This window comes from Rousettus aegyptiacus, unplaced genomic scaffold (assembly GCF_014176215.1).
Source record: "Rousettus aegyptiacus isolate mRouAeg1 unplaced genomic scaffold, mRouAeg1.p scaffold_m13_p_6, whole genome shotgun sequence".
In the NCBI taxonomy this organism is placed as follows: domain Eukaryota; kingdom Metazoa; phylum Chordata; class Mammalia; order Chiroptera; family Pteropodidae; genus Rousettus; species Rousettus aegyptiacus.
Window position 1 is genome coordinate 77703309 of NW_023416309.1, and position 14701 is coordinate 77718009.

Below are 14701 nucleotides of genomic sequence, written 5' to 3' on the forward strand. Positions count from 1 at the left end.
AAGAGGGTGTTGTGGGTTGGTAAGGAGTTTGCATTTTATTCTGGTACAACGGGAAGCCACTGGAAAGTTTCAAGCGAGAAAGCTACATGACAGCACTTACTGTTTTTGAAGATCCTGTGGCTGTGCCGTGGGCCATAGTGGTGACAGGGCTGACATAAAAGCAGGGAGACCAGGTAAGCAGGCCATTGCAACGGTCCAGGGGGAAAACGATGGCGCTGGGGATGAAGTGACATGGCCAGGTCTGGGATCTGTTTTGAAGGTAAAACCAATGGGACTTAATGGATTAAAGGGAAATAGAATAGAGGAAAGGGGGGAATGGAGAATGCCAATTACATTTTCAGACAAGCTTGAGGAGCCAAAAGGGTGGACTTGTTTACTGAGGCGAGAAAGCCTGTGTGGGAAACACTTTTAGGATGCATTGAGTTTGAGCTTCTAATTAGATATTCATGTGACTATGTCAGTTGGGCATTTGGGTGGTCTGGTCCAGAGTTCAGGGCCAAGACACACATCCAGTGTTCCTCCCTGTTGAGATGGTGTTTAAAATCTGTGCCTGTGTGAACTGCCCTGAGATTGGTGTGGCTACGGAAGAGGGATGGCCCAAGGGCTGAGCCCTGGGGAATCAGGCATATAGACATCAAGCAGAGGAAGAGCAGCCAGCAAGACAGGAGAAAACACAGCAGAGCCCTATCTTGGAAGTGAAGAAAGTGGTTCCAAAAGGGAGGGCCAACCGTGTCCAGTGCTGCTAAGATGGTGAGTAGATGAGGATAAAGGAGTCACTATCAGATTTGGCAACATGATTGGAGGTCCTACTGAACACCCAGCACATAGTAGTTGCTCGTGAAAAGGTTGGTGTACTTGAGGTGATCACATTCTGCACTGTGTGGTATAAACTGCCCAGAGCATAAGGGTCTGAGCCAGAACTGGGTATCAGGAGGAAGTGGCACCTAGGAGCCTTTGTCAGAGGGAGGCAGGGAGAGACTAGGGGTGGCTGTGTAGCCCAGGGGAGCACAAGATTCCAGTTTGCCCGCTGGCACATTTTGAGATGGCTTTCCCTCTGTTTCTTTTCCCTTTTTCCTCTCAGGAGGTGATTCATATTTCAATATATTCCAGCTGAAAAAGTATCAGATTTTGAGCAGGTGGTAAGTAAGTACATGGAAATTTGATATATTTTGACTAATGCAGTTTGAAATTTGAAAACTGCAGACGATTTTATTCAAGATCCATTTTTATACCAACTCATTATTGGGGGAAAAAGGCAAGATTTCAAGTTTCTGGGGGAGGATGTGTGAACCCAGGCCTGTCACCACCAAGCCCCGCTAAGCAGACTTGACCTAGCCGCTGGCCTGCGTGCTGCCCGCTGCCTGCCTCAGCTGCCTAGCATTCCTGCCGGAAAAGCTTTCTTTAGCAGCCTCTTTCAAGTATCCCCCTGGGGTTGCTAGTCCAATTTAATCTGACCTTCAGCCCCACCTCTGTCGCACCAACTCCAGCAAATCCCTGGGGCTGGCACTTAAGACAAGTTTTGTGATACAGACGATGGTATTACACAGAATTTCCACTTCCTTTCTGCCTTGTCCATTTCTCTGGCCTCATGAGTGTGAAGCACAAGAAGAGGACTAAAATAATGAAGACAGAGGGAAGAATGAAGTTATCCGTTAAGGGAGCAAGGACACACACACAGTTCACGGGAGGTGGGAAAGCTGCCCGTTGAATACTGGAGGGGGAAATGCTAGAAGAGGGTCTCTAAGGTGGCAGTGGCCTCAAAAGGACAGAGGACTCTCCACCAATCATTGGATACCAGATCAGTCTTGGTTTGAATCCTGGCTCTACCATCTTGGGCAAATCACACTTTGTTGAGCCTTACTTTTCAAAACTGAAAAAATGGTGATGTGAACTTCTTTGTAATAATATTTTGGGAGCATTCATTGACTGCATGTGGATGCCCCCAGATGGGTAGGTCTAAAACTCAGGATAGATTCAACACACATTGATCTCCTTCACTTCCCTCCCTCAGAGATTGCCCCTTCATACCAGGCACATGGCTTCGGTCTCTTTTGAGTAGTTTAGAGTCTCGTTGGGAAGGCAAGCAGAAAGTGCCCATGGTTGGTGATCTACTGGGTGTCAAACTTAAGGCTTTATGGGCTAAACTTTCCAGAAGGTGACTTCTCTTTGTACATCGAGAGGAATTTGACTCAAAGAATCTCCAATTTAGGGAAGGAGAAATTTGGACAAAGCTTTATGCATAAAGATGTTCATTCCAACTTTATTTAGTTTTAATGTAAGTGCCTCTTAAAAGAATAAAAGGATAGATAGGTACATTCACATAATACTAAATCAAAAGTCCCTGACAGGTCTACGGAGAAGTTCCCCTTACCCCAGGCCCTGAGCTTCCAGTTGCCCTCCCAGGAAGCAACTAAATTACTAATTTTGCCAAGATAATTTATAACAGTAAAAAATGAGAAAATCTAAATGTTTCACAGATGAATTATGGTCTGTCTGTACAGTAAGATACTCTGCAGTCTCTCGAAATCATGCCTGTTACCACACCATTCTTTTATTACTTAACTCTGTGTTGCCCTTGACCTGTTCCCTTGGCCTGGAATCCCCACCCACCCCAGTGGAATCCTTTTCAAACTTCAAACACTCAGCCTTCCCACCCCCATTGGCCAGAAGGCCCCCACAGTTCTCACAGCTACCTGGATCTGTTTCCCTGTACTCATTCTCATGGGGTGTGATTATATATGACTGTGACCATTTGATGAGTGTCTGTTTCCCCATCAGACTGTGCTTTCCTGGTGGGTGGGGTCACTCTGCCTGCTGGGCTCCCCATGGCTGCCTTAATGTGGAGCCTTTAGATGTAGGCACCTGGAGAGCTGCTGAATGAATGAATGGCCTAAGTTAAGCAGAAAACTGCAAGATACGAAGCTGCATATATATCATGCTCCTAATTTTATTGCTTTAAATAAAATTTTTATTTAATTTTATATATTCCTACATAAATGAAGGAAATGTTAAAAGAAAGTACAGCATGGCATTATCTATGGCTGTCAAGGGTAATGGGATTGTAGTGATTTTTCTTCCTTTTTACTTCTATACTTTTTTCACGATTGGCATGTATTATTTAAAAATTAAAACAAATGATGAAGAGCAACTTTAAAGAAAAACCTTATGGGGGAAAATAGGGTTTGGGGACCACACTGGTAAGCCTGTGCTGAGTGCTATCTGGGCCACAGCTCCCTGGCTCGGGGCCAGAGGCTGTTATGTGCTGGTGGCTGGCCAGAAGTGGCCCCCGGAGAGAGTGCAGAACTCGGCCCGACAGGGAGGAGGACGCAATTCGAGGCCTGGGACCTGAGGTCCTCAGCTAAACTCTGCAGGGTGTTTTTTTTTCCTTTTCTGATTTATTTCTTGTATTAAATAGTAATAAATGCATACATCAAAATGTATATATGTATAAGATAGAGAGAATAAGAAAATTGACATTCCTGAGCCCACCGCTTGGTTTAAGGCACAGAACACCAGAGATACATTCCCTATAGGATGTCTTAAGTAGCCAATCAGGAGAGATTCTACAGTGGGATCAAAGAGAGGACCGGGAGGTGAGGCCTGAAATGCCTGTTAAACTCATCTGTTCTCTTAGGTATGAGGTTCCTACCCTGGGGTCTTCCGTGGCTAAAACTTATTGTATAATTACATTTACCCACAATAAAGCCAGCTCGCCTAACTAAAGCACCAAGTTTCTTTGCTTTTGCCTAAAATTACATCAGCTAAATCATTCATTCGTTCATTCACTCACTCACCAGATATGCATGGATGAGTGCTAATGTATCAGGCACTGACAGGACACCCCAGCAGTTCTGCACCTGGGGTGGAGGCAGGTGACTTTAAGAGAGTGGTGAGTGCAGTGAGAGGAGGGAGCACTGAGAAGGATGGAGGGTCTGACACAGAAGGAAGGGTCTGAAGAGGCTTCCTGAAGCAGGTCCTGTCTGAGCTGAGTTATGGCAGTTACCATGGAATGTAAGTTAGACTTCTTTGGTCGTAAGTGAGAGAAATCTAGTTGGGCTTACTAAGCAAAAAAGAAACTCATTGGAAGGTGTGTTAGTTAGGACAACTTGGGCTGTAAGTAATTGAAAACCCAACTCAAAATGGCTAAAACAAGAAGAGGATTTATTATGTCATCTAAAAAAAAGTTTTCAGATCTCAGGATTAATTGGCTCAATAAGATCATATGGACTCAGGTTCTCTCCATCTTTTTACTCTGTAGTTCTTGCCAAGCTGGCTTTGGCCTTTAGCCTGGTCCCCTCACAGTCAAAAGATGGTGCCTCAGCAGACTGTCTTTGTGTCTCATTGGTCAGAATGGAATCACATGCTCCTGTCTAGACGAATCACAGACCCACTCATTCCCTGGGCTGAGTGGAAGTCCAGCTCCTCTAAAGCAGTGCTTCCCAACCTTTTTGGCACCAGGGATCTGTGCCCCAATGTGAACCTAATTCCTGATCATTTGGGATGGAGCTGAGGAGGTGATGCGAATGCTCAGGAGTGGCTGCAATTACAGATAAGGCTTTGATTGCTTGCCAACCGCTCACTTCCTGCTGTACAGCCCAGTTCCTAACAGACTATGGACTAGTACTGGTCCATGCCCCCAGGGTTGGGGACACCTGCACTAGAACATATGGCTACCTGATAAATGAAGGAAATTTGGATCCTGATAGCCAAGATAGGGGGTGTCGAGTGGACCTCTACAGAAAGAAAATAGGACCCAAAAGAGAAACTGAACATCTCATAACACTGGGGAGGGCAGGAGCCAGGGAGGCTCTGGGGAGTCTTGGTGGAGACAGCTACTGGGTCAGTATCCTCAGAACGGCCAACCAGGGTGAAACAGCTCCAACCGAGTCACTCTGCTTCAAGTTCATGTTCACATCCTGGGAGAGGAGCTCATTGTCAGAGTCTGGCCACTGATTGATAGCCCTGCCTCCCAAATCACCTGTCATAGGGGAGGAATGGTCCCCCAAGAGGACTTGAGGAGCTGTGTCCTCAGGAAGGCAGGGGGAAGGGAGTGAGAAGCCCCTGATCTGAGGTGAAATAGGGAAAGCAGAAATGGAGGGAGCAAGGCCAAACCATGGATGGGCTTGTTAGCTTGAGGGACCTCACACTAATGAGGATTCTTATTTGCAAGCCACAGATACCAGCCTTGACTAATTTAAATAAAAAGCAGATTTATTTATAAGATATTGGGTAATTCATAGAATCTCCAGAAGGGGCTCCCCAGGAGCAATGTTCAAAATAAAGGCAGACACCTCCAAGCTTGCACCCCCAATGTTCCCACCATAACCACTACCCCTGTTGGCATTGCCACTGCTTCCAGCCTTGTAAACACGGATCCTGCTTGGTCTTTGCTTACTTGCAACACTAGTTCATAGTTCTCAGTCTGGGGTAGGTGTGTTGAGTGGCTGAATCCAGGCCATGGGACTTGTCCACTCTGCAGGGGAGGCTTCAGAAGTAAGAGCTTGACCTCTTTAGGCTCCACAGGGAGGGAAGGGCTCATTTACATTAACTGGGAGATTTCTCAAAATGCAGGAAGAGGCTTTAGAAGCTGGGTGACCAAAAAAAAAAAAAAAAAAGCAACAAATGTCCACAACATACTGTCCTGAAGGCGTTTGGGGAAGACTGTCAGCTTGTGGGAGCCAAGAACTGGATCTTCTGTCCCCAGAGCCCTCCTGGCATGGTGCCTGGCCCAGAGGAAGGGGTGGAGTGAATATTTGCTGAGCCAATGCCCCGTCAATGGGAGAATGACATGAGCAGACTTAATTGGAGGAGCCAGGTATCCCCAGCCACCCAGCAAGAGGGGAAGAGAGTTTGGGCAGAGGCTGGGGCAGTGGGCATTGGAAACCTGTATTTTTGAACACCTACTTCCTTGTCCTCACAAACCCTGTGACGAGGGTAGTTTGATTTCCCGGCACACGGAATGCCTGTTTATCACTCTGTCTTCTTTCTCCTCAAACTCCCACCCTGTTCCTTACCTTCGCTCTCAGCTGATGACCCCCCTTACTTCATAGAGAAACACGAGTGCTTGGAAGCCAACTCCATCATCTCATCTGTGTGTATGTACCACACCCCCTTCTGTTACAGCCCAGGAGGTGTTCCTTGGAGCTCTGGATCACGTTGTCTCTGGCCCTCTCACTCCGACTGCATTTTTTCTCTCTCTGCCTGAATCATGCGCATGAGCATGCAAACAGACTATAGTTTGTGCCATCTTAAAAAACAACCTCCCTGGACCCTAGTCTTCTCCAGGTCCAGCCTTGTTTTTCTTCCCCCTTCACAGCAAACCTTCCTGGAAGAGTGGCCTCAGGATGCTTACATATGCTGCTCCTTGACTCCCCTGAGAGTATTTTCCATATCACATTGAGGACAAGCTGGGCCATGTGACTGACTTTGACCAATGAAACATGAGCAGAAGTGACCAGTATCACTTGAAACAAAAGCTGTAAGAGCCAATAAGTAGTCGGCCATGTCATCTGTTTCTTCTGCCAAGAGACTGGCAGTGTTCTGGGTGAAGGACGAACTCTCCACCCAGGTCCCCGAGGACAGCCTAAACTGTCCTGCTTCAGGGGGAAACTAGCCTTTGTTGAGAGCCATTGAGATTCTGGAGTCACTTATTACGTTAGCATACCCTGGTCTGTCCTGACTGATAACAGTGATGTCTCCCCTTCCACATATCCCATTTACTTTTTTCTTTTTACATTAAAAAAAAATTATTTTTCTATTATAGTTGACATATAATATCATATTAGTTTCAGGTGTACGACATAGTGATTAGATATTTATATAACTCATGAATCGATCACCATGATATGTCTCATACCCACCTGGCATTGTAGAGTTATTGTAGTATTATTGACAATATTCCCTGCGCTGTACTCTGCATTCCTGCAACTGTTTTTATAACTGGCAATTTGTACTTCTTAATCTCTTCACCTTTTCCACCCATCCCTGCAACCCCCCTTCCATCTGGCAACCATCAGTTTGTTCTCTGTATCTAAGAGTTTGTTTCTGTTTCGTTTGTTCATTTATTTTGTCTTTCAGATTCCACGTAGAAGTGAGATCATACGGTGTTTGTCTTTCTCTGACTTATTTCACTTAGCGTAATGCCTTCTCCCATTCACTCTTCATCCCACTCGGTATGCCTTCTGCCCCCACCTTTCTAACAGAAACAAATTTTCCAGCATCACCAATTGCCTTCACGATGCCAGGTCAGCTGGACACACCTCTGTCCTCACATAATCTCTCAGCAGCCCTCACTACCGTGGATTCCTCCTTCCTTCTGGAAACACCTTTGGTTTGGGTCCCATCACACTTCCTGGCTTTCTTCTGACCTCATTAGCCATTCTTCATTACAATCCTTCAGAATCGTTGTGTTGCCAGAGGCCTCAATCCCCTATCTTCTCTCTTGACTCTCATGTATGACCTCATCCAATCCCACGGATTGAAATACCATCTCTATGCTGATGACTCCCCAGTGTGTGGCTTGCCTCTGGGCTCTGGTTTTGTACACCCAGCTTCCGCCAAGTAAATATCTCTTTAAGGCTTTCCAGACTTTGTATGTCCTAAACTAAGCTCTTATTGGCCCCTATGCTTTTTCCCTAGGTTCCTCTAGTCTCACTGTCCCTCATCCTCTCAGAGTCACACCGTGGACCTCCCACCCCTCCCCCTTACACTGGTTTATCTGTATGTCCTATCAATTCTATATCTCAGACATTTCTCAATCTGTCCACTGACCCGCGTCTGTTTCCGTAGCCCCTACTCCCTCCAGGTCATCCACATCTCTCACAGATAATAGCCACAGCCCTCTCTACCTTGACCGCCTCCCCCTCACAGAAACAGCCACCCAAATCCAATCATGTCGTTTCTACTTCAGGCTCTTCAGTGGCTTCCTGCCACATCTAGAATTAAAGCCAAACTCTTTAGCGAGGCTTTTACGGCCCCAGAAGTCCTGCCTGCTGCATTTCTGACTGCACCTCCTGACCCTCTTCCCTCTTCCACACCCGAGTTCAGTCCCGTGCCAGGGCCTTTGCACCTGCTGTTCCTCTGCCTGGAAGGCTGTTCCTTGGTTCCTCCTTATCCTTCAGGTTTCACCCCAGGTGACACTGCTCAGAAAGGCCCTCCATAAGCACACAAGCTAACATCGGTCCCTCCATCCATCTCAGTCCTACCTCCTCCTTGTGTCCCTACCTACCCTCTGTCAATCTGGGCTTGTCTGGTTCTTTTTGTTTAATCATTTACCCCCTAGAATATAGGCTGTGTGTAGGAAGGAGCACCAAGCGCAGAGCTGTTTCTTGCATGAATGAAGGAGCTCAGGGACAGATTCAGAATGGGGTGATTGATACCCAGATGTGAGTTCCGAATATGTTTCACTGACAGCAAGGAGGGGGTGGCTGTCCTGGGAACCAGAAACAAGAGCGTCTTGCAGAGACTTCTGTGTATTCTTCTCACACACTAGTTTTCACCTTCTGTTTTGTATTGTTCAGTGCCAGGGCCTTCAGGATTTGGTAGGCTTTTACCCCGCTCCCTCCCCCTCACACTTCCTGAGGAGCCCCCAGGCAGGGATTTCAATGAACACTTGCCCCTGAGGACTATCCCATCTCCACAGAGGTTTCGCTGCCCTACTCAACACACCTAAGATACCACTCTGGTTTCAGAGGGCCTGTCTGGTTGCTGGTGGGTCCATAGTTTGCTGTGGTTTGGAGGGACAATCAATTGGCTCCACAGGGTTTGGAGGGAGGAAGTGGGGTCCAGAGCCTTCTTGAAACCTCCCAGGAAGAGCTGGCTCTCAAGGCCCTTGGCCCTCAGCCTTGAAGTCTGGGCTGCCACAGCCCAGGTTCTGGAGTCCCCAAACCCAGGAGCAAATTCGAGTAACATGTGACACATTTTATGAGCCCCATGGGTGGCTACACAAGGTGAATGAAGGCAGACCCCACAGGATCAAGGCTTCCTGCAGAGAGCTGGCAGCTCCAGATGGGGATGGATGAAGTAGGGAGGTCAATACAATGTCCCCACCTGCTGTGCCTTGGGGGCAGCCAAGGCCTAGCAGGAAACTTGAACTTGGGATTGAGCCCTGACTCAGAATTTGATCTCTTAGGTCCCTCTGCCAACCCTCTTGGGTCTGGGAGAGCCAGGATGGGAGGGGTGAAAGCCAGAGTTCCCTGGGGTTTGGGGAGAGCCCTAAGGAGATGGGCAGCAGCTCCCTTTTAATAATAGCAGAAAAACAAAGCATCACCCTTGGGGAGCTCCTCCCTGCAGCCCTGCTCCCCCTAGTAGTTGAGAGGCACAGCCTCACTGCATGTTTCCAGTAAAGCAGATGCCCTGACCCCAGTTCCAGAATAAGAAACTGAGGCCTTGGAGGTTTAGCGACCTGCCAGAGGTGGCCCAGCTAAAATGTCCCTCCTCTGGGGCTGGTCCCATCCCAGGCAGTATCCACCCCCATGCAAGGACCCCCACGGCGAGGAGGCAGTAGATGCAGACAGGCAGAAAATAGGGGAGCCTGAGGTTTCTTCAGCAAGACCCCCTGAGAGCAGCAGCCCAATTAGCATGGCTTTCCCGGCCAGGCTGCTCGAGGGACTGGGTGCAGCAGATGAAAGCTAAAAGGTTATTCCAATAAGGGGATGCCCACTGGCTAGCTAAGAGTGATCCTGGTGTGCTGGAGGGACCTGGAGTGGGTACATAATGCAGCTTGCTCAGGGATGGAGCTCAGGGATGCTGCAGGATCAAAGGGCCTGGCTGCCGGCCCCCTTGATGGTCTCCAGAGACAGACATGTGTGTCCATATGCACACGTGTATACTCAAATCCATGCATACACATGTGCACAGCATATACATAAACACACAGGTGCACATGCACACAGGTACACACGCACACATGCAGGCTCCATCTGGGCCCAGGACTGCATCTGGGCTGCAGGCACTGGGCCCGAGGTGTAGGTGTCTGGAGAAAACTCATGCTTCATGCCTGTCTGTCTTTCCCCTCCTCCTATGTCCAGAGATTGTGTGTGTGTGTGTGTGTGTGTGTGTGTGTGTGTGTGTGTGTGTGTGTCGAGAGCACAGTCCTGGCTCCCAGGTAGGGTGACTAACTTGTCCTAGTTTGTTTTGGGCATTCCACATTTAACACCGAAAGTCCTGAGTTTTAGGGAAACCCCTGAGTCCCAGGCAAACCTGTCATCTTGCCCTCTAACCATCCCCCGCTCCTGCCTCAGGCAGGCCTGGTGAACATTCTCCCTTTCAGAGCTTTCTTCACTGTCTGTCACCTCTGCGATGGCCAAGGGGCTCTTGGAAGGAAGCCAAGGCTGAGTTGCTCTCACCTTGGAGGCCTCAGTTCTAATAAGAAGCATTATGTTCATTGAACACCTACCGTGAGGCAGGCCCAAAGGTTTTCTTCTTGAACACCTACTGTGTGCTGGGCGCTGTTCTAGGCCCTGGAGGTACAGCAGGAAACACACCAGAAAAATCACTGTCCTCCTAGGAAGAGACAGAAAATAAACAAGATACACAAGTAAATGATATTTATTAGAAGAGGATGAATGTAATGGGGAAAAACAAATAGAAGGGACCCATTTAAATCAGCTGCTGGGGAAGGCCTCACTGAGAAGGGGAGGCAGGGAGAGACCAGAACGGTAAGGGGAGGAGCCCTACAGATATCCTGGGAAGTGCCCCAGGTAGACGGAACAGCATGCACACAGGGCTGGAGGCTGGAGTGCCGAGCTTGTGAGAGAACAGCAAGGAGAAAAGTGAGGCTAGGGAAGGGAGTGAGGGGGAGAGAAGGAGAGGAAGCAGGCCCAGGGCAGGCAGCCTCAGGGCCACGGTAAGGCCTTGGGAGTAAGGTGAGGACTGACTGAGTGTGATGGGAGCCATGGAGCGGCTGAGCAGAGGAGCCACATGCTCGGACTCACACATTGGCTGCTGCACCAGCAGAGATGTTGGGGTAAAGGTACGAGCACAGGGACCACTCAGAGGCTGTTGTGATAGTCCAGGCGAACGACGATGGTGTCCCAGACCAGGGTGATGGTCGAGAGAAGCAGATGGATTCCAGATAGGTCCTGAGGTTGAGCTGACAGGGTTTCTAATGGATTGGGTGTGACGTGAGAGAGAAAGGAGTCAATATGACTCTGAGGTTCCTGGCCTGAGCAGCTAGAGTGAAAGAGCTGAGCTGCCTTCCTCTGAGATGCAGGAGGCTTGTGGGGCAGGGAGAACAACAGCAGCTCAGCTTTGGACAGATTGTGTTTTACAGGTGGAGATATGAAGGAAGCAGGTAGATACAGGTGTCTGCAGACAGAGAGGGCCAGGCTGCAATTTTAAAGGATTGTACCCATTTTATAGGTGATAAAAATGAGGCTCGCACCAGCAAGGGAACCAACCGGCTTACTAATCTGAGGAGCTGGGACCCAGATCTCTGGCTTCAAAGCCTGTGCTCATGCCACTGCCTTGTGCCATGGGACAGGGAGACATTGGCTGCCCTGCCCAATCCCCCATGTCCAGCAGTGGGGGCCAGGGCAGGTAGCCCAGCTCTGCCCTGGCAGGCTTCCTTGTCTCTGGGGCTGGGTCAGGCTGAGGAAGGGGGGAAGCTCACTAGGAAGTGGCTTGTGCTTGGGTGCAGCACAGAGGAACAGTGCCAAGTGGCCTGAGGCGCCAGTAGCTCTATGAGCACAGCCTGGCCTGAGGCCATTATCTGACCAGCAGAGCCATTCAGTTAGCATCGATTGGCTTAGAGAGGAGCATCTGGCAAGTCTGGGGCAGAGGGGATCTCTGCCCTGCTCAGGGGGAGGGCAGGCTACAGGGCCAGAACTGACCACATGGCTGACCAGTCTCCAAGCCGTAGGGAGGGGGACCCCCTTTATGGACTACCTGGTGTCAAGACTCAGGTCCAGATGAGGCCCGAGACCTTGGGGCCAGGGAGGGTTGACCAGCCTCAGATGAGGCGGCTCCACTGCCTGGCTCCCCAGCTGCACGGCCTTGGCCAACCACTTCCCTCTGTGTGCCTTGTGTCCTACTCCGTCAAATGGCATGGCACCCTTGGGGGATGGGGATGGTGTAAGGATTCCATGTAAAGAAACTGGCACAGACTGAGGGCTTGATTCTCCTTGCTCAGCTCCCTTCCTGCTTCCAGGGGTGGGGAAGGTGTAGGGCCCCTTCCACATTGGCTATCTACCCTGGGACTAGGCAGGGTCCCTGTCAGTGCTGGTCCCAGTGAGAAGCTCTCTGCCCAACTGAGTTGGTATTATAGCCTCCTCGGGATCTCTGGCTACTTATAGGCTGAGAGAGGGGCTGGGGTAAGATGAGGGCCTGCCACCTGCTTTCCCGCATTAGTACCTTTGCACATCCTGTGCTCACTACCTTGAATGCTCTTCCCACCCATCCTGCCAGGACTGGGTTAGGTGCCTGCCCATGCTCAGGTCACTTACTCCTGCCCCAACAGGTCCTTGCCCAGCGGATGAGGGGTTTTGGGGTTTGCAGGAAGGAGGACATGAAAACAATACTGACTCTCCATTTCTGCACATCCTCTGTGCAGGCAGGGGAGCAGAGGGCTTCATGGAGGAGGTGGCACAGGGCAGCAGGAGCCTTACCCTCTTTCCCCCACACCCCTCCCCCCAGATGCCTACTTTGGGCCCAACACCTGCCCAGACTGCGTAGTATTGTGAGACACCCCCTCCCCGTCCACCAATCTGCTACTCCACAAGGACCCTCCCAGTTCATCCTGGGCCCCTCTCTACCCTGGGACCCTGGACCTTCCAGGATTCTGGCAGCAAATGTTGAATGGAGGAAGAATGAATGAGGCTGCAGAGACACAGGGGAACTCAGATGTGTGGGAGGCCAAGGGGTTCGAGAGTAGCCAAGCAGAGCAGTTAGTCGGGTGCAGGGCCAGGAGGAGGAGGAGGAAGAAGGAGAGCCCGAGGAAGACCAGAGAGTGATGACGGAGACCCAGCCTTGCTTTCTTCAGCCCCCTCAGTCAGAGCAACCCCTGTCCCACCCGGGAGGGAGCCAAGGAGACTGATGGGAGGGGGCGCAAGGCTCCTACATGGGGACTTGGATCCCTGCTAACTTGCAATCTTAAAATGCATAGCAAGGGCACCAACCTCCTTGTTAGTGCATTAATAACCAATCAGTGGGTCGGGGTTCCCATGGGCCTCATGGAGGGAGCACAGGAGAAGGCTCGGCAATGCAGTGCCAGCCTCCCTGGGAAGGAACTGGGCAGGGCAACAGTCCAGGGCCAGAGCACCCACTGGCTCAGGCAGGGGGTGCCAGAGGCAGGGGGGATTGGCTGGGAGGGTTGATCCAGGGCTTTGGAGATGGGACTAGCTTCCAGGGTGAAGAAGCAGACTCAGCTGAGACCTACTCCCAGTGCCCAGTGGGAGGGGGCAGCTTCCCTGGCATGGGTCCCCTGGCATCTAGGCAGTACTGAAGGATGTAAAGCAGCTCCAAGCATTGGCTGGGCGCCTACCCTGGGTCCTGCCTTCACCCCACATCCTACTATCTGACCCTTCCCACCTGCCAAAATGTAACTTGCCAGCTGCTAAGCTCACAGCTAGATTTTTGGGCAGTCGGCCTTTTCGCCCAAACCGGGATCTTCTCCTGGTTTCCCTGGTGCCCCAACATCCCCTGGGAGCACCTGTTTAAGGGAGGGATGTGGCTCTCCTTGGGCTCCCCAGCTTCTCTAGGGATCATTTCAGAGAACCTCATCCTGGAGCCCTAAGGAGACAGAGCTGCAATTACAGGCAGAAGTGCTGTCTGTCCCCATCCTAGGTCAGAGGGCAGGAGAATCTCTCTCCCCACCACCCACAGGGTAGTTCTGAGGATCAGAAGAGTGAGAACAGAATCACTTTGTCAACTCCATAAACTGTACAAATGTCAAGTAGTATTAGTGCTGAGCCCGCCCCAGCTCATCCCGTCCCGCTTCCCATGAGCTGTGAGAAGCTTTCTGCTGCCAGACTTAAAGGAAGAAAATACCTTTGTTTTTGCAGGACCCTGGAGGTAGGGTGGTTGGTATGGCACTGTGTATCCCACAGGCACAGTTTATGGCCATGCCCTGGCCCTTCAGTAGAATGAGATTCACGAACTCCCTTGAGCAAGGAGGGGACCCTGGGCTCCCTGAGAGTGGCAGGGGAACCCATCCCTGGAGCAGGGTTCCTGGAAGACAGCAGCCCGGGCAGGGGTGAGGAGCAGAGCTGAATGGGGAAAGGGAGTGTCAGGCTCTAGAAGGTGCAGCCAGTGTGGATTGGGCCCTCTTCCCAGGCCTGAGTGTTGGAGGCTCAAGGCAGTGAGCAGCCTCCCCGAGAGTTAGCTGGGGTTTGGGGTTTAGGCTCCTATCCCATTACATTCCTGCCATCCCTTTAGGACTGGGGTCCCCTGGCCAGACTGAGGTGGGCGGAGGTGGGGGTGGGGGGTCTGGAGAACAGACCCAAGCCTCCACATGGAAAGAAGGGGAAGCATGGCAACCATCTCCTACTCATGTTACAGAGGGGGAACAGGATGAGGAGGCACCAGCCTTGGGCTTGGCCTGCAGGCTGCAGGCTATCCGGCGGTCACAATGACCAAAGGTACTACAGGGGCTGAATAGAACATGGGCTGACCCAGAAAGGGTCCCCACAGCTGCACTGCCGCCGCCACCACCACCACCACCACCACCACCCACCATCACCAAGGTCATAATTGCTTCAAATCA

The 14701-nt window shown here is 50.6% G+C and overlaps 1 protein-coding gene across 3 annotated transcripts in view; it reads left to right on the forward strand.

Annotated features, from left to right (window-relative positions):
• RTN4RL1 (reticulon 4 receptor like 1) overlaps positions 1–14701 on the forward strand; it is a 65908-nt gene that overhangs the window by 46656 nt on the left and 4551 nt on the right. Inside the window, exon 1 of one of the 3 annotated variants that reach the window (XM_016138919.2) lies at positions 501–1143. The exons of 1 other annotated variant lie outside the window; for it this stretch is intronic. The gene's annotated coding sequence lies outside the window, so the exon portion shown is untranslated. Of the gene's footprint in view, positions 1–500; positions 1144–14701 lie in introns of those variants that run through there. One more of the 3 variants, XM_036222554.1, reaches the window with a different exon arrangement.